Source organism: Falco peregrinus, chromosome 1 (assembly GCF_023634155.1).
Source record: "Falco peregrinus isolate bFalPer1 chromosome 1, bFalPer1.pri, whole genome shotgun sequence".
NCBI lineage: Eukaryota > Metazoa > Chordata > Aves > Falconiformes > Falconidae > Falco > Falco peregrinus.
Window position 1 is genome coordinate 929,216 of NC_073721.1, and position 19,631 is coordinate 948,846.

General features: G+C 43.0%; 1 protein-coding gene across 18 annotated transcripts in view; it reads right to left on the bottom strand.

Annotated features, from left to right (window-relative positions):
* JAKMIP3 (Janus kinase and microtubule interacting protein 3) overlaps nucleotides 1-19,631 on the bottom strand; it is an 89,693-nt gene that overhangs the window by 65,242 nt on the left and 4,820 nt on the right. The gene's annotated exons all lie outside the window — the stretch shown is intronic.

Here is a 19,631-nt window from a genome sequence, read left to right on the forward strand (position 1 = left end):
CATGGGACAGGCCAGGTGTCACCCCTGAAGTCAGGCAGAGGTTTGATGACAGCTAGAAACTGCTCCCAGCTAAGGGTCAGCAGCTCAACCCGACAAGGTTTCCCTCTACCGCACCTCTGCCTCTCACCTGTGCGTTCTGGGCAAATTCTATTAAAAATTACCAATGGAGACATGAAGAAAAAGAAACAAACCTTCATTTGTTTGTAAATCTTGCTCAGGAGCTCAGAACATGTATGTAGCTGATACACCTGGCTACAAAACAACAGATTTTTTTTTTTGTTCTCCCTCCTGCCCCATCAGAAAAGCTACTATTTTTAATTGTTTTAATTTTTATTATTATTTTTTATTTATCTATTAATATAATTTTTTTTATTTATTTATTTACCACTAGTACTCTAAGGGACACCAGACCACTGTTTAATACAAACTGCTGCATATCTAATTATTTTGAACGTTTTCACAGATTTCACGATTCACTCAATAATCAGCATGTCAGCAGTGTCTTCACAGCTAAAAAACATCACGAAGAAACAAGAAATCAAAATACCCAGCTCACTGATATTGCACATTTTAAGTTAAGCAGTGAATAAAATACCTGTTAAGAGAAAATACAGAAATATTTAGCAAGAAGAAAAGGATTTTAAAAAAAAAAAAAAATATCGCTAGCCAACTTCATACCAGGGCTCCAATAAAATTTCAGAATGAATGCATCTCTGCAAGGAACAGGGACACTAGGAAAGAATGATGCAAGCTGGGAACAGCCGTAGCCCCTTGCAGCCTCCCCCACGGCCCGCTGAAACCAGGCTCTTCCCCCCTGTCCTGCTGGGTTACAAATGGGGCGCTGGAGCAAGCTCACCTCGGTCTGCAGGAAACTTTCTGTAACGGTTCAGTCATTGATACACTCGGACGTCAAAAATAAGTGCCTAAAAGCCACTTCTCCAGAGCTTCAATTTCAAAGCAAAATATTCTCTCTTTGGTCCATTCAGAGATGGACCAAACCCTTGGTGGTGTAAAAGGATGGAGAGGAGGAGGTGTCAGCGAGGGGCTGGCCAGGCGAGGCAAGAGGTGGCCTTGCCCGGAGGGTGGGCAGCGCCTGGGAACACCTGCTGGTCCTCCTTTGTCCCTGGGTCCCCTTGTGCCACTGGGAGGCACAGGAATGAGACAGGTGGTTCAGGGTAAATGCTAGAGAACAAACAAGCTATTATTTAGCCTCAGAGCCAGAAACAGGATGATTTACTGAAGCCAGCCTTACCAAGGTTGCTCATTTTTCCTAGGAATCTCTTCCAGTTTCCAAGGCCAGAGGGATGACACCCCTGAGCCGCACATAGACACAAGTCACAGGGGCCTCCCCTTGCCCCCTCACCCCCAGGACAAGAGCAGTGGAGATGTCAGGATAAAACAGGAAGGTAGTCAAGGAAAACAAGGACAGAAGAGTTGGTCAAGTGCTTTGAAGTTTTAAGTATAATATTTAGTTCTTATAATAGCAAGATTAGTTTGTTTTTCCAGATGACTGTGAGAAATATTGCCACCTTGAAAAAATTTTATATGTGAAAGCAAAATCATATTTATCCATGGTTGCACCAAATACAAGCAAATTAACCTCCTTTCCCACCACCCCCCCACCCCCCACCCCCCTCTCATTTGCTTCTGGTACATATAGGGTCCATTCTGATTCACCACTTTTCAGTAAATAGGCTGTCAGCTTGGAGAGCTGCACTCAGATGTGTGCGAATCACAGCCTGACCCAGGCACTGAGGTCCATAGGGATGGACCCTGTTGACACTTGTGCTGTGAAGTCATGAACCATGCAGCCTAAAATCCATAGTAAGTATTGAAGCAGTCAGCATTTACATAGGAAGGGAGAAATACTACAGTTTTACCTGGCTAAGTACATATTTCCAACTAGGAAAAAAGGAAAAGATCCTTTTTAAAAAAGATTTTAAAACAAGAACAGTCCAGCCCCTGGAAAATGACTGAATAAAACCCAAAAAGCAAAACACCCTCCCAGATAATTGAACAGAAATGCTAGCGAACCTTGCAGTAACAAAGCCCATGTTTCTCAAAGGAGAGGCAAAGCAACAAGTAGGAAGGAAAACACTGAAGGCACATAGGAAAGCAAGCACTGCAGAGTGAGAAACTCTGCTGTGACATGGAACAAACCCTCTTGTCTGTGAGGCCAATAATCGAGTCACTGCCACGCTGAGGATACGCAGATGCAGTGGTGTTTCACTGCTGCTGACCTTGTCAAGGTGATTTCTGTTAGTAGGTGGCTGTGCATTAACCAGATGTACGTAGCTGAGAGTTTTTAAGCCATAATCTGATTTTTTAAAGCTGATTTGATTTGAGATGCTGCATCAACCATTCTAGACAATTCACTTGGCATGCAGATACCCATTTCTCTGTAGTTTCACAGAACAGATTGGTAAGAGGGTTTAAGACTTCCCTGCACTATGGCAAAACCAGACCCATTCTGAAATATTTCAGGCTTTTAAGGGAAATAAAAGGGTAAGGTTTGTTTCAACCTGATATTTGAAGTCAAAGGATCCATTCCTCTGGGAAAATCTTGTTTTCAATACAAGAGTTCTATAACCTTTTTTAAGCAAGACTAACAACCAGAAGGCAGGCTGCCTTCCATGGAAAACCTCATTCAGTCTGTGTATGTGATTATATTCAAGACAGAATTCCACTTACCAACAAGCATAACATAAATTGACCCTCCTAACACTACACTAAACGTAATAAGCATTACATTGAATATGAGGACAAGTGGATAGTGTTTTGAACTGTAAAAATAATCAGAACGAGCAACTCGGGAAGCGGACCATCCAAACTCTGTGTGTGTGTCTATGTGATAAAGTTAATAAAAGTTACACCGTGTTACAGAACCTCCTGCTACCAGGACCAAGAACGATAAACATACACAGAGGATTAAATCTCCAATGGCACCATGTGGCCTCTACCTGCCTAGAAAAGACACCCAGGGACCAATATACAAATCCTTAAAAAACCCTGCAAAACCCCCTACCACAACAGCAACTGCATAACTGCTGTCGTAAGAATTTCACATGACTTGACTAAAACTGAACAGCAGCTTTGAAAGCTTCCTGATCTTTGCTGCTCACCAGCTGTGAGATTGAAGGACAAGGTGCTCCTGGGTAGCACACTGGCACCAATATTAGCTTGAAGTTCAGGTCAGTTTGCTGGTTCTGCTAATGGATAAAACTGGGGCAACCTCAGGATACATAAATGTAAAAATAGAAAGGTAAAAGGGGGAGCCTCTGCAGCTGCTTCTGCTCATGCTCTCTGTTGAGTTGCTAGAATTTACTTGCTGGCATTCACTTCTGTGGCCAAGCCACGCATTCCTGAATGGCATCTCCCGGCAGCAGTGCCTGCTCATGTCTTACCTTGGGAGAACCTCCTCCCATGCAGACGTCACCCTCTCCAAAACTTGTTCAGATGACTGAAAACTGCTAGCTTTGTTTTCCGCTATGTAGAAGAACCAGGGAAACATCCTCACAAACATTTCTGTTTACAGATGGGAAAAGGCTCTAGAGGAGCTCTTTCCTAGCTATTTCTTTAGTGTGGCATCTGGGTAATCTGGGATTGGAATTTAGGATTTTCCAATCTTTTAGCCTTCTGCACTTACTCCTTCAGAGGAAGTTCCTTCTCACATGGGTTGCACTGTACTTATCTTTAGCTAAAAGGATGTGATGTGTCCATCTGGCTTCTGACTTTCTAGCTGATCATTGCTCTTAACAGTGGGGAGCAGCCAGCACTGGCAGTGGAGACAGTGGATCCTCCTGGGAGAGGCCAGACAGGGTGCCTGAGGGCACAAGAAGTGCTGCCTGCTGGGGTCTGTGTCCCTGCCCACTGCTGCCATCACAGCCAGGCAAGTTCTCCAGCGGCAGTGAGGGTGGAACTACACATCTGCAAAGCTCCGGGAGACTGGAGATGGGCAACATTATGCATAGCAATAGCTGTGGCTGCTCTGCTCCAGGGTAACCTGGATTTGTTAATGTTTTAACAAAAAATATATAAGAACCGTGCAAATACATATGAATCATTAAAGCCATGAGAGAAGTCCATGCCCAAGCAGCCATGCTGATGCTCCTGTGACTGCCTGCACAGATAGCTACTTGCCAGCAGGCAAAGGGTTTCAGAACCAGAAACGTGAGCTGCATTGGGGCTAGGAGGCATGACCTCCAGGAAACCTTGCCAGTAAATGCTAGTAAAGGATGTGAGAATGTAAACGTGAATCTCAATTTCACAGTCTACACTGAAGGACTGGACACATGTAATTAACTGCTTAAGAAGATTTAGTAACGTGATTTGTAAGAAACTCTAGTCATGGATGGAGGATAGAAACAAAGGAGGAATTACTACTGAAATAAGGAGACACAGCTGTGAGCTCCAAAGACCAGAGCTAGGGCTGGCAGTGTTTGATATTCTGCTGGTGACCTGTGGGGGGAAAAAAAAAAAAAAAATAGTAAAGCACGGGATATAAAAATCTGCTGATAATAGAGGATTATTTAGGTCAATCAAGATGAGAGATGAATATAAAGGAAGAAAAAGGATGGAAAAATAAAACAATAAACTAAAACTAGAAAATTAGGTAACTAAGCAACATGAAATTCAATATGGGAAAGTACAAGATAATCTATATTTAAAAATACAATTTGACACATCCTGCACGTAGAGATTTAGAAGGAAAGATCAAGTCATCACTAAGGACATCTGTTGTGTATGCAGCTAGGTAAATAAGATATTAGATTATAACAGCAGGAGGTGGGAAATAAGATGAAAAGTATTATAATGTTGCAGAAAGAAGTGGTAAGTACTCATTATTGAACTCGTATTCATCTAAAAGGAACATAATAGGTAATGAAAGAATTGGAATCGGTGATGTTTTTGAAAAGACATTAAACAAGCAGTTATAAAATGACTGATACTGTGTAGGCGAAAAGGACGTTTCATTTACTTTTTCACACTAATGCAAGAACAAGAAGCCACCCTACGGGGCTTTGGCAGGAGGTGATAGTTCTACGATTTTTTTCCAGTGGAAAGATGAATCTTCTATTTTGTATCGCACACCACAAACCCTGGCAACAGTCCCCCCTTGTTCTGCTGCTCCTGGGGTCAATGGGGGAGAAAATGCAAATACAATGGGGGAGAAAAACGCTGCCGCTCAGAGTCACAAGGTGCAGGGTGGCAGCAGCAGAACTGGCAGCATCCAGCCTCAACCTCTCACAGCTCTTACAAAAGGTACAACAGCAACTCTGCTAGTAGTCTCCTTGGGTTTAGTTTCAGTAAACTAAAGCAGCAGCGCAACAGGTTTAGCTGCCAATGCCTCCCAAGTATTGTCAAAAGCAGAATCATATTGCTCCAAAACCCTTGCTTTGAGTATACTTTGCATAAATGTGTTCTAAACAACAATACAAAGCATTCCCTGGGCTGGCATGGAGTTAGCAATGGGGCCTCTGCTGCACTAATCAGGTAACATCTGCAACACAAACTCTGAGGTGACCTGCCAGAAAGAGCAAAGCAACCTGTGGAAGAGACAACTGTTTTAATTTGCAGGTATAGTATCTACATCAGCCCTAGAAGGCTAAGGTAAAGCATTAGGAGATCCTTACTTCTCCTGTCTGTTCCAGCTTTTATGTACTCTGACTGTGGAAGGATGCTAGAAGAAATAAAAGATCATTAAAATTATATAGCCTGTCTTGTATTGCACAGGGTTTGGTGGTGGTCGTGTGGTGTTTGTTCGGGTGTTTGTTTTTTTAATTATTTAAGAGGCTTACAGTAAAAATGACTGCAGTTTCACTTACTTTTCAGCCACATAACTAGTAAAATCAAGCTTCTTTTCTCAAAGTTCGCTATCGTTTCTACACAGTTCTGGACATAAAATTAGAGTTCCACATTGCTTCACTTCTTTAAAGCATTATCCGTACATAACTGAGAGTTCTCCAGAAAATAACTCTGAACACAAAATCCACCAAGGTGCTCCATCCGCAGCCTTCCCCACTATTTCAACCAGGATTATGATTTTGCTCTTAGTTGTGCTTGTCACCCACCACGGATGAAGCACGACCACTCCCCATTCAGCTCCTGTGTGCACGGATGGATGATTGCCCCTCTGACCCAAGCTGACTCTGTCTGTCGAGCCTTTGCAGGGTAATATTCTGTTTTATTATGGTCTATAAATAGGACGGTGGAGCCTCACAGTCTGACACGGCACAATGAGGAGGACGGTGAGATTGTCCTCATTTCTGGTAATGCCTCACCTTAAGCCCAGCTCACTTCAAGTGCACATAAGAGAGCCAGCATGTCTCTACATCTGTTTATAAACTTGTATTCAATTAAATCAGCCAACAGTAAAAACATCTTACATCATCTTCGTGTTGACCAGCAGCACAGGAGCATCCCAGCTGCAGCTGGGTTGGATCCATTGCTTTTCTGGCCTCCAACCAGCACCAACATCACCTCAGAGTTCCCCGTCCAGATTCAAACAAGCATCAACACTCAGTATAGCATTTCAAAATGGTTGTACTAAAATCTCAGTGTTGGATCCAAGTATAAGCTGGATGCACATTTCACTTTTGGGCCACGGAACTCCATGATGGAGGGGAGAATGTAAATATGAACACAGTTTATGTGTATTTTAAGCCCATTTTGTTTTGACAGGCTGACAGAAAGGAGCACTGTGTGCACGCGATCAGGCTCAGTTTACCTCAACGTTACCCTGAATCAGGGTACAATTAGGAAAGAATTAAAATATTTAGATGGTCATAAAAAACACATACACTATGTCCAAAACCATATTTTTCCCTTGACAACTGTTTGCTACTGCACTGTAATTAATATCATGATCCTGTTCCTACTGAAGTCAAATTTTCCCCCCTCAGTGGGCACAATAAAAGAAATAACGTTGTATTACGTACACAACAGCCCCACGGATCGGCAAGGAGAGCACACCCCCATGACACAGACCCTGCCAGACTGTGCAGACCCATCCACCCGAGCTCCACGTGCCCTTCCCAAAACATTGTTCTCAGCTGCTCTGGTGGTGGGCAGCTTCAGCTCTGCCTTTGCTGAAATTGATCAGCTGTTTAAAAAAAACAACAAACAAACACCAAAGAACCAAAACCAAACAACAAAAAACCACCACCACTCCCCCCCCCCAAAAAAAAAAACCAAAACAAAACAAAACCCACCAACCTAGGAAATGCATTTTAGCAGCAAAATATACCAAAAATAAAAATCTGTCTTCAATAAACTTTCAGAGAAGGTTGTGGTTCCCAGTACAAAGCAGTGTGCAACCTCCACCCCACACTGCAGCACCACATTCCCATTTAGATTTGGATTTCCTTGCTCAAACTGTATCAGGCAGGGTGAGGCCAGTTGTTAGGACTGAAATAAGGTGGTTTGGCCCTTCTATTTAATGAGAATATTTGCCCTTCTGAGTTACTTTTTTTTTTTTTTTAATTATTCCCATATTGAAATCACAGTTTCTTCTTTTATCCTGCTTTGTGTAAGAGCCAGTGGAACAGGACAGATGTTCTGGTAAAACAGCCTGGGAGTGGACCTGCCTAGGCAAGGAGGAGAGGAGAAGGAGCCCAGGGGCTCAGGAATGAGGAGAGGCAGCAGCAGTAGCAGGGCAGCACCAACTCAGCAGCAGGGAGCAGGCACAAGCCAGGGGATGCTGATGGGCAGGTGCAGGAGATGCACTGCGTCCCACCGAGATCGATTTGGGAGGCCAGGCAGAAACCTAGTTGGGGAATACAAGTGCAGCTGACAGGACAAAACTGCAGGTTATGCAGAAGAAAGAGTAGAGGTGCAGGTTTCCATGGTGCAGCAGCCACAGCAAAGTTTGCTTTTCCAAACACTTGCTCTGGACCTGGATGGGTTACAGCCGCCTGGCTGCTCTTCTGCCTGCAGAACACAGGAGCCCAGCGTGTCTCTGCCCGCTGCTCTGCCGATGCACAAACAAGATGGCAACTCCTGCTCCTGCCCTTGGGGACGTCAGCTCATGCTACAGCATCCTGCATAGCGGATAGGAAGTTTGAGCTGGGCTGATCGCCCATGCAGCAGCAAAATCATAGCCCCTAAAGATACTGTTGAGCTTTGTGTCTACTTTGTAAAAAACCTATTAAAAAGTACATGGAAAAGATATATTCGGTTGTAGCATCTGAAGTTTAATATTTGCATTTGAAATGTTATACAAATCTGCAATTTACAAGTGACCACAAATTATGTGTCCACATATATATTTGAATTAATGGCCAAAGAGTATTTTTCTGTCTAGATAGTACATATCTTAGCAGCCTTTCAACAAAACCAAAATTACTTTCAAATGTCAAGTGGTACATTTCAATGATGATTAGTGAATGTTCCTGTGTCCCTGTACTACCTGCAGCTTCTCTGTTGTAAGGAAACCTAGTTGGCTTTCCTTTAAGAATTGTACCTCCTCTACATATAAACTTGTTCTCTGGATTTGACATCCAGGTCCGTAGACTTAAGAAGATGAAAAAGGTTTAGAACAATCTTTGCACGTGCATCTGAACCACCAAAACGTAGCATAGAAGCAAGTATAAATAAAGCTGCTACAACTCCAGCAAATAAACAGTACAAAGCCTAGAAAAGCACCAGGCCTTAGCTACAGAAGAATTTACAAAGGCGAGGAACACAGAGTAGAAGTCATTAGCTGCTTTACTGCAAGGTATATGTATAAGCAGCAGAGGAAGCAACGCACCTGGCTACCTACTACCTCACCATGCAATCTGCAAGAAGAAAACAAACAGAATTTCCCTTTCCATCATGAAGAACACTTTCCAGATGTGCTGGCCACTTCCTTCCCAACAGAGCCACTCTGCATGATGCTGCCCCTCCTGTTCCCCACACCGGCAGGTATTGGCTTCCCTGACTTGTGCTATCACCCATGTTAGGGGACACAGGAAGGTGCAGCGCTGCATCCAGACCAAGTCCCTACCAGTGCAGTGACAGCCAAGCCCATTGCTGGATGCAGGACTCCACCTGCAGAGAGGGAAAGGGCCAGCACCGTGATTCGTCCAGCATTTGCCTTAGAAGAGCCACACAACCCCACACCCCGCAATACAGGAATGTAACTACACTTTTACAGACTGAATTAAACTTACAATATACTTTAATGAGATTTAAAAATCAATTCAGGCAATAAATGCACTTGAAAAGGATTCTGGACAGCCTTTCCTCACCTCTGCTTCAACTCCAGCAGCGCAGCATCTCCCTGCTTGCCACAGCTCCAGCTCCGAGGGGGCTGTGACTCAGCAAAGGGAGCAGCTTTTTATTTTTCAGATGGAACTTACCAAACCGTGCCAGCATTACGGGGAGGATCTGCTTCCTGGATCCGATTCTCTGCCAGGCTCTCCTGAGGTATTTCCACTGAACCCTCCCCATCTGGTTTCGTTATGACAACAGGAAACAGTTTCTTTGGGGGGGGAAAAAAAAAAAATCAGATGCAAGCCTGCACAGGAATAAGGCTGACTGAGAAAGAAAAAATTCCCAACCTCTGTCTACACTGTATTTAAAAGAAAATGTGGCGTCTTATTATTAGCCTAGGAGTCATACTGCTCCCAGTCAGCCATCCTCAGAGCTGCAAGCACCTGCGACGTGACTGAGGCTTGGCGGCAGAACAGCCTCCTGCCCGAGAAGCTCCTGGACAGGCTGGCAGAGGTGGGGAGTGCCCAGGAACGAGGAGCTGCCCCCGTTCCTGCCCTGTCACCCCTGCTTGCTGGGAGCATCCCTCTGGCCCTTCCACAGACACAGATCAGCGATCCCCTTATACCCTGGGGCTGGGGCACCCAGCAGGGCAGCAGGGTGCATGAGGAAAGAGCTCTTCACCCCAGCCACAGCCCCTGCTTGTGGGCAGGGCCTCTCTCTGCTCTGCACCACCAAAGCCACAGAGAAACTGTAAGTGGAAATGTCTGCACAGGATTTCAGGCGAGCTGTGCAGCCTGAGCATACTACGCAAGGCGGCCGTACCTTGGTGGTGCTGCAGGTACAGGGTGGACTGTCCCGACCATGCAACCTGCCACTCCCACTGTTAAGAAACTGAACTCCAACAGCTCAGGAACAGAAAAGCTAATCAACATGTGAACATCCCTGAACTCAATCTCTTACACTAACCTAAGCAGCCTAGCCTGTCATTAGACAACACACGGCAAGAGGTATTCAGGGATGGTGAACTGTCTCCAGAAACACTGAACATCCACAACTCCAGGCCAGCTCCAGTGCCAGCCATTCACCAGGTCTGAAACACAAACCCAATAACCATCCACCTCATACCTGTTTTCCTCTCCCTCCATGGACTCTGCCAAGAGGATGCTGCTGTATGGGGTGCACAGGGCTCTGCTGAGCCCCATGAACCCATGGCAGGTCCTGGGCAGGATTTGGGGAGCTCCCAGTGCCACTGTATTGATTCTACAAGATTATTTTCCTTATCCAAGGTGTCCCAGTTTCCCCTTACAACAGATAATAGAGAACTGACTTTTTTTTCCCTCCCAGGGTTATTTTAAATTTTTTTTTTTTTTACTATCGAACTTTAAAACAAAGATAAGAAAGATGTCACTGCCACAATAAACTATTTACTAATAATTCCCAAAAGCAAGCTCAAGGGAGAAAGCAAAGACTTCAGGTCAGCTGTGTTCAGCTCTGGGTGCTGCAGGCAGGGGGTCACCACCAGGTTTCATCAAGGATGCTCGGTACAATGAGATTGGGAAGTGCTCACGGGGCAGCCCCAGCCTGGATTCCACTGCTACCTGGGGGGACCCTCCCTCTGTCCACTCCCTGAAACCTGGGCCTTGGCATTTAAAACCATGAGTAAGCCATTTGTAAAAATTGTTCAGATGCATGATTAGCCTGTTACTGTGGGGAATGAAAGCTGAAAGTTTACCTCCAGAAGTATCTAACCAAGAATTTTTTGAGTTCAGCCTGTGACAATTTAGCAAACATGTACCTTAATTTCAGAAAATCTTTCCCTTCGATTTTTCAGTTAGAAGCAAAATGCAGATGTCATTTACATACAAGGATTTTTTTTGTTTTTCTTCTGCTGCTAGCACAACTGAATCCCAATCACACCCTGCAAATCTTGATGGATTTCATAGTCCTCAGGGTTACAAAACTTTTGACCATCAGGCTTTTGATGTACAGAGTATCCAACACAAGCCAAAAATTGGTGCAGAAAAGATACGTATACAATTTTTATGTCTCTCTGCAGCCATAAATCTGTTTAAATCATGAAAATATTAGAAATCATCATCCATAGTTTGACAGGTGTTTACCAGTGAGTGCTTCAAATATTTCTTCTAATAAATGGCCTTTATTCTGTACATACCATCCATAGTTGAGGGATGTGGGATAAAAAGCAGCAACGAAGAAAACTTCCCAACCCTTCTGATACCTGTGGATTTCCAAAAACCTCCTGCTGCTGCCCTAGGACCAGGCCCTGCCCACCACTGGGAGTATTTCCAAAGTTGGCACTTTCTGCCCATGACCCACATCAGCACTGTGACAGACCAGTGCCACTGGGCATGAAGATGGACAAGGTGGGCAGCAGGAAGCTGTTGAGAAGCATCCGTCCACACCAGCACACTATCACAATACAGGGAACACCAAAAGCCATGAAGAGCTGCACCGCCACCAGTCTCGTACTTAGAAGGATCATTACACCTATAGATCTAAACAACTGTGCAGACAGAAACACTGGCCCAGAGCTGATGCAGCCACTAGTGTAAAATGAGAAATAAAAGGTATAGTTGAGAGTTTTAGAATGGATTAAATGAGTGAATGAGTAAGAAAACAGAAGAATAAAATTTTCATGGTATGCAGGAGACCATAAGGTGAACACTTGAATAAAAACATTTAAAAAAAAAATCAATATTAGCCTGAAGCACTGTAGAATCACAATTCAAAATAGCAAGACTTGAAACCCTCAAGGTGACTGCATGAGCTCTCTAGGCAGCCTGCTCCGCCTGCTTTACTGTCCTCCTACTGCAAAAGTTGCTGCTCTCAGCTGGTCAATACACCGGCCCTTCTGCAAAGTGCTGGGCGGCACAGCCTGAATCCCCCCACGAGCAGAGGATCCCACCAGATTCCCCCTAATTATACACTAGTTACAGTAACATCTCTGAAAGCAGGGGAAAAGAAAGACAGGTGGAAAGTCTCTAACATCTCTATTTCTTCCCCACTGATTTTTTTAAGCAGCCTGGCTCTTGATTTCCACTGCTTTGTTCTTCTTATAATATCCTTAAAATGGAGATAAAATGTCCTGTTTTGAGCTAAATACACATCTTCTGTGATCAAAGTTTGCATTGTCTCACTTTTCTTCCCTTCCTTCTTCTTTTTATAACACAGGTTAAGGTGAAAAAAAAATATTTTGTTTTGGCCCACACTTGACAGCTTTTTAGTATACAGCCACATCAAAGGAAAAGAAAACAAGTTTTCTCATGGGTCTCTAAAAACACAAGTATTTGCACCTCTACTGCCAGTTGGGAATTTCTATTCCTTCCCTCCCTGCCTCATACTTCAGACCCCAAGATGCCAACAGACTCCATCCTTCCCCGCCAGACACAGAGCTGTCGCATCCGCCATGCGCCTCCCCAGCAGAATTATTTGGAAGACGCAGCCTGGCTGATGCGCCCTGCGGGGGCTGAGCAAGCTCCCCCAGCCCATTCGCAGTGGGATCATCACTCTCGCTAACTGCATTTAAAGAACAGATGATTATTTTTTTTCCAATGGCAAACAGGCTTGTAGCCAGAAAGATTTTGAAAACAAATATATACTCAGGAACAACTTGCCCACGCAGCGGCTTTAAAAAAAACTGCCGAAGCCAGCAGAACGCTCGAGTCCCTCTGGATGGAGCAGCCACAGTTGCTATGGAGCCCAGGCTGCCCGCACAACCTGCCCTCGATGTGCCATGCTTTATTTCAGATGTCTTCTGCCCATCTTGTAGCAGGATACAACTGCATCCCTGCCCTGTACTTTTTCTCCTCATATTCTGTCTCTTAATTTTTAAACAGAAGGGCAGCAACTCTGCTGCAGATCACTAAATTATATTTACGGTAAGATCTCAAAGGGCCACAGGCAAAAGACAGTATCTGAAGCACACGGCTACTGCGATGAACGTTGCTGACCGATGAATTTTTATGATGGATTTATTTCTTAATCAGTTTAGTCAAAATATTAAGATAAAAAAGTTATCTATATCTATCTCTTTATGTAATCAAAAGATTAAGATAAAAATGTGATGTTGATGTCAAAGACTAAACTAAAATGTTTTAGAATGATATCAAATTTTTAGAATTGTTTACGCTGAATTAAGAGCAAGAGTTCAAAAGCCTTATTCTAAAGCAGTTTCTTCCAAGAAGAACGCATTTGTGCCAAGTGATAAGTTTGTATTCCATCTGGGAGGGACTTGAAGGGAGAAAGAAGTTTCCCAACTAATGAAAACATTTCTGAGATGTTTCACCCAGGCTAGTGCATGACCTAAGCCTGTAGATTTCATTGACCCTATGGAAAACCAAAATCACAGAGGGATCTTGACAAAAAATCCAACCTGCTCCCAGCAAGTCTGCAAGGTCAGCTGGATGCTGGTGCTGCCAGGGACACAGAGCAGCAGAGGCACTGGCACAGCACCACGCCAACAGTGCTATCCTGCGCGGCAGCAGCTTGTGTCCAAGGAGCTCGAGGTTAGGAGCAAATCCACAAAGCACTGAACAGTCTACATGCAATTTGCACTTTACTTCTTTTTCAAAGAAATACAAAAAATTCAACAGTTGCCTGAAACTCAGTCAGGATGAGGAACGGATCTCTTCCTGCTCTAACCTAGTCGGTTCCAGCTCGCTGATTCAGGATGGGTTTGGACAAAAAGTGTCTTCCTCAACCAGGAAGCAGGATGGGTTTTTTCCTGCTGTTGCCAAAGAGAAGGGGCCTATAAATTCTGTTCTTACTTGTTCTTTATCATCTCTGATGACTTAACAACAAATGCTAAAAATAAATTGTCATGCTTCATCTTCAAAGTAGATGTGGTACAATGTTTTAAAAAAACCAAACAAAACCCCAAACCGGTATCCCAGACAGCGTATTATTTCACAATCCAAATTAAAACTTCATGAAGAGATACTGTAAGCCTGCCAAATGTGATATTTTACACAAGCTTTGGCTCTATAATCGCCTTTCTAGTCCTCTTCTCATGAATCAGACAGCAATTAAGATAGTCACACGTTTCTGAAAAGCAGTCTAACGAAGTGCTTATGATTTACTGCACAAAGGCATTTTTGGAAAACAATGACCTAAAACTGTTACAAGTTGTAGAAGAAATGAAGCAATATTCTAATCTCCAGAGCAGTTTGGGCCATTCAGGTTTTCACTTTCTTCATATTTCTGATGTTTAATACATACTTCATCGACAGGCAGGAGGCAGGACACAATCCAAATCCAGAAATTTCTGTGTGAAAACACAACACTAATGAAATAACTACATTTTGGTAATTCTAACTCCACCTGCATGACTGACGGCCTAAATTTAGATGTAATAAAACTGATTTTGGCTGTAAATAACATGAAATGATGTCTCAAAATTTTGACTCAAAGTGAGTCAAGCTAGTGCATGGAATCCAAAACACCAAGGAAACTTGAGGGACCTAAGTTTGCACTTATGTTACTTTAAATAGATGAGTCACATTAAGATGAAATAAGCATGCATGAAGTGATGTTCATAATCACAACCTTGAGCTAGCAAACCACAGCAAAGTTTTATGAAAAGTTACTGATAAACAAAAGTTGCCTTTTTTTAAAATAGCATCCAAGGTTCAGTATGCTCCTATGTTCCTGAAGTGCTCGCCTCAGGGCAGAGCTCTGTTACCTTTCTCCATGTGAGGAAACATCTCCATTTACATTAGTGAACATAACTGATGTGCACATCTAGGTCTTTAGGGTAAAATATTAATTATTGCTCTTAACGAGATAAAACATTTTAAGTCCTTAGGGTTGATCATAGCGGGGAAAACAGCCATTAGTGAGAGAAAAAGCAGTTTCTCTTTTGTACAGTTTGACTTCCCTTTTCCTAATGAGTTAATACTCTTCATAGAGAGCCTTATAGATATCTATGTGTATATATATCTATGTGTATGCATTCATATATAAAAATAATATATTAAAACAATTGTATGGCATTACTTAATAAATAAATTACAGCAATTTGAATCGTATGGATCATACCCAGTACTAAACACCTTAGCATATTATCCAAGCACTAAAGACTATTTTAAAGAAGCTGAAATAGTACCCCAGGGTGTTATACATTGACACTACTTTTACATTTGTTTACACATCCAGGAATGGGTTCTGATCCATAATTTTAAATATCCAGTTGCTTTGTTCAAAATTAACTCTTTAATTAGTTACGCGCTAAGCCCACACAGCTCAAAGAGCAGCATTGGGTGGCCGCAGCACCAAGACAAGTCTGAGAGAGTAAAACTGTCAGAACTAGATCAATCGACGGTTCATATTGCTAGTAACTATGTTAAACCTGCAATGCAGGTGCATGTTCAGCAGTGGTCTTCATGCTGCAAGTCACTTCATGCTGCAAGGCACTAACTAAGTTCATGCAAGCGGCAATGAACAAGAGCTGAGAGGCCAATGCTGAACAATGCTAAACAATGCTCAGCAGCTGCAGCGTGAAGTTGCTCGGCGAGTCCCTGTCACTGCTGAAAGAGGCAAAGCCTAACGTGGGGGTGGCTGAGCCACCCGCCTAGAAGCGTGCAGAGGCAGCCAATTCGGCACGCGCTTATGGATCCAGAGTTATTCAAGAAAGTGCTACTGAAAATGCCTGCTACACCTTTACAACTGTTATACCCATACATTACTCAATGTGTCCGGAGCTGAGAGTAGAGACACTGGAACAGCAACACAGGGGTTAAAATGATAATAAACAGGGGGAAGATACTTCCAATGCTCTTGAATCACACCCAGAATTACTACATATATTCCTAGAAACAGCGGTATTTAAAGAAGCCATAAAGAGATAATGAATGCTAAGGCAAATGAAAAGATGAGGCGTTAAGCCTGAGGGTTGGCTGGAGGCAGGAGCAATGTATTGCACAATTTTCAGGAGAGTTTTGATTAGTAACTGAATAACCTGGCTTCATTTAGTGCTGGTATACAGGAATACCTTCAAACTCTGTTCCAAAGATGCATCTGTTGTTTTAACAAATCCTTGTGTCTTTTGCTCCCTATCTTTCACTCACGATTTGGAGATTTAAGTGTACATCTATTTCTATGTAGACATTCCTTCCCAGGAGGTTCATCTGCTCTTGAGCTGACTAACACTTCTTGATACAACTGTTTGTTGATTGACATAGAAATACAAGCAGAAGAAAAAGATTCATGCATGTATAATACTCTTCAGTGTCAAATGCAGTTGTTGAGTGACTTATTTTTAAGTGACAGTAATGATATTTTTAGAAGCACCTATTTTTCTTTAGTTTCACATGTTTATCCATAACACTGAGTTAACCCACAACTTTTTCCCTCCCTCACATAACTGTTACTGCTCTTAGAGAAAAATACATCCAAACATTTCTGACAGCATCAGGGGGATGGAAAGCAGTTACTGTGTTGAAAGAGACAACTAAACTGGCCGTTACTGATGCGCAGCCCCTTACCAATAAACAGGCCCAATGCCAATGAATAAGTGTCTTCCCTGTTGGAAGCAATTTCAGGTTTTTCAAAAGCACACAGTGCTGGTGTAAGTCTGCTCCTGTTGAGTGCCTTGGCTGTCCAGCCTCTACCTTTAGCTAATGGAAGAAATTTCTTACATGTTCTTCTTCCACATGAACTCTGTACACACAGAAAATACCCAACTTCTTATCTAGGAAAGGGAATGCATCATGGGTCATGACGGTCATGTGCTTTCCACTCCTGATGCTCCTCATGAGAGGTTGCTAGAGACACTGGACAGCAAACAGCAGCCATGCTGCAAGACCAGTCTCTGTTCCCAAGGCCTACTTGATTTCCTTGCCATACATGTCTCTCTCTAGTGCCGGATATAGATGGTGATAATTGAGTGAAAACAGAAAAAGTTTAACACCTGTAGTTTCATTCTCCCTAGCAAAATCCAGACGTTTCATTGAGATTATGGAGTCTCAGCTCTCCTAGGCTGTCAATGGCAGAGGCTTTACCTGAAGAAGACATCAGCCAGCACAAACTACTTGCACCCACATCGACCAGTGTATCAGGTGCGGTATTATCTCATCCTGCCATCCCCAAGGGGTTCCTGGGTCTTTCACACAGTAAAGCAGCATTCCCAGCACAGACCACGAACAGAAGGGCAATGGAGATTCCCCAACTACAGCCTGACTTCTGGAAGGAAAAAAAAAATAATAATAAAAAATCCTCACACTGTATTTCTCATAACATAGCATTTTGCAAATAAACTAGGAGAAAAAAGATTTTTAGCTAAGAGCTTTTTCACAAATTTTTTACAAGTCTTTTGCCAAGCCTCACATTACTCAGCAGCAAAGCTCACCCCAGCTGCCTGCAGGCGTTCTGGGAGTTTTACTCATCTTCCCCCTCTCCTGTGGTTTGGACGTGCCATCTCTGTCAATACCAAATTGATTCTGGCCATCTACTACTGTCCTGCTGGTTAACAGGCACTTCTGAAGAAAGTAATTTCACACACTACCCTAGTTCAGATTTTCCCTTTGATCAAACAAAATAACAACTAAAAGAAAAAAAAAACAACACAAAACAAACTTTGAGGGGGAAAAGAGCATGATTATATTTTTCTTCTCCTGCTTTTGATGATAAGTCTGACACCCAAACTGAGTTCTCCCCATCCTCCATGCTGCCCACCTCACCTGCCTGGCCAGTTCAGACATCCTCACCCACCGCTTACTTCATGCAGGAGAACTCCAGGAGCACATCAAGCACATTCCTCTCTTCCATTCCTCTTCGAACCCATGATATATCCCATTTTCTGGGTTGCCTGCTTCTCCACTACATTTTTTATTAACTTGTGATTATAAAACCTTATCAGGACAAAACTATAAGCCCATCTTAAGTGATACATAGAAATTTTAGTAAGAGGGGAAGAAAAGAACATAAGAAACCTAAACCAAAGCAAGCAACAAAATTGCCTCTGTTTAAGAAGAGCTACCTAATGAAGTTCCCCCAAACACCCCTACCATCTTCTGCCTGAAGGTCAGCACTTGTCTGCCTGCTGGGCTAATTGACAGCATAATGAGGGGCACCTGTGAGCAAACAACTATTGTTTTTTTAACTCCTGCTAAGCCTGACTGTAGCCTAAGGGAAGTAAAACATAATGAGATTTCCCTTCCACTACATGCCTGCAAATCCGTAAAGTCCAAAGCTTTGGCAGTGATGGTTTTGTCCCTATAAGTTGCAAAAACTGGTATCAGCAATATGTGGAACTGGAATTTCTGCATGTGCAAATCTGAAAACCAGCCACATATCAAGGAGTGCTTCGGAAAAGTAGAGAAAAATAAGCCAAAATACCTCCCTTTGTTTCAAAAGCTTGTTTTGATTTTTCTCTAACTGTGCTGTTAAATGTTGCTATCTGCGATCATGGGAGATAAAAATCAGTCTTTACTATACTTTTTAAAGTGAACTAGTCTTTCTCAATACCTAACCCATGGTTATTCGAGCTGTTCAACAAAAAATGCCAAATGAAATTACAGTCTATATTATGGAGCAGGAAAAAAATAAGCCAGGAGGTGAAAAGGATGGAAGTGGAATAGTCCAGTGTCTAAAAGGGTAACAAGTGCACTGAGCCTCTCTCTGCCCCTTCACAACCTCTGTGGGCAAAGCCGGAAAGCACCTGCTAAAGTCCGGCATAAAATACTGAGGAAAAAAAGAAGAGACAAGTAAAAGGTGAAAGTGTCAAACCGTATAATGAATCCTGCAAGCAACATAAATAATAAATCATTCACCCTGGCGTGACACGATTGCTTTAGCCCTCCAGGTCCAGAACCCGCCAGCACCCACCAGAGCGAAGGGAAGTCTCCTGCGGCTCCTGGCAGCACTCAGAATTATGGCCGCTGTGAGCCAACGTCTTGGTGGAAATATCAGATGTTTGTTTACAAAAACAAAATCCATAATGCTTCCTTCAAGGAAAACTGCTAAAATAGATAGCCTATGCAGTAAAAAGTAAGTTTTTAAGTAGCCATTCAAAACACCAGAAATCTCAGCACTGCTTTGACTGGAGAGCAAAGTTTTTTAACAGCTGCATGCATTAGCTGAGAAAATATGGATTAATATTGACTGTCAAATCAGTGTAGTTTTCATTTATTTATTATTGCGAAGGTTCAAGCTAATAAATTTTCCTTTAAGACTCTTTGCATTTTTACTTTACTAACTTCATGCAAATATTTCCTTTGCCCATGGCTTCCTCTGACTTTGCTTTGAATGCAGACTAGAGATCCTGAAACTTCCAGTGATCATCACACAAGTCGCAACGGCAAGACCTGACTCACTCTCACATAACATTTACTGTCACCAAGCTTCAACATATTCAGTGTATTACCTCCATTCTCCAGACATGGAAGGGCTTTGTGGAAGGTGGGTGGAAGAGCTGAGCA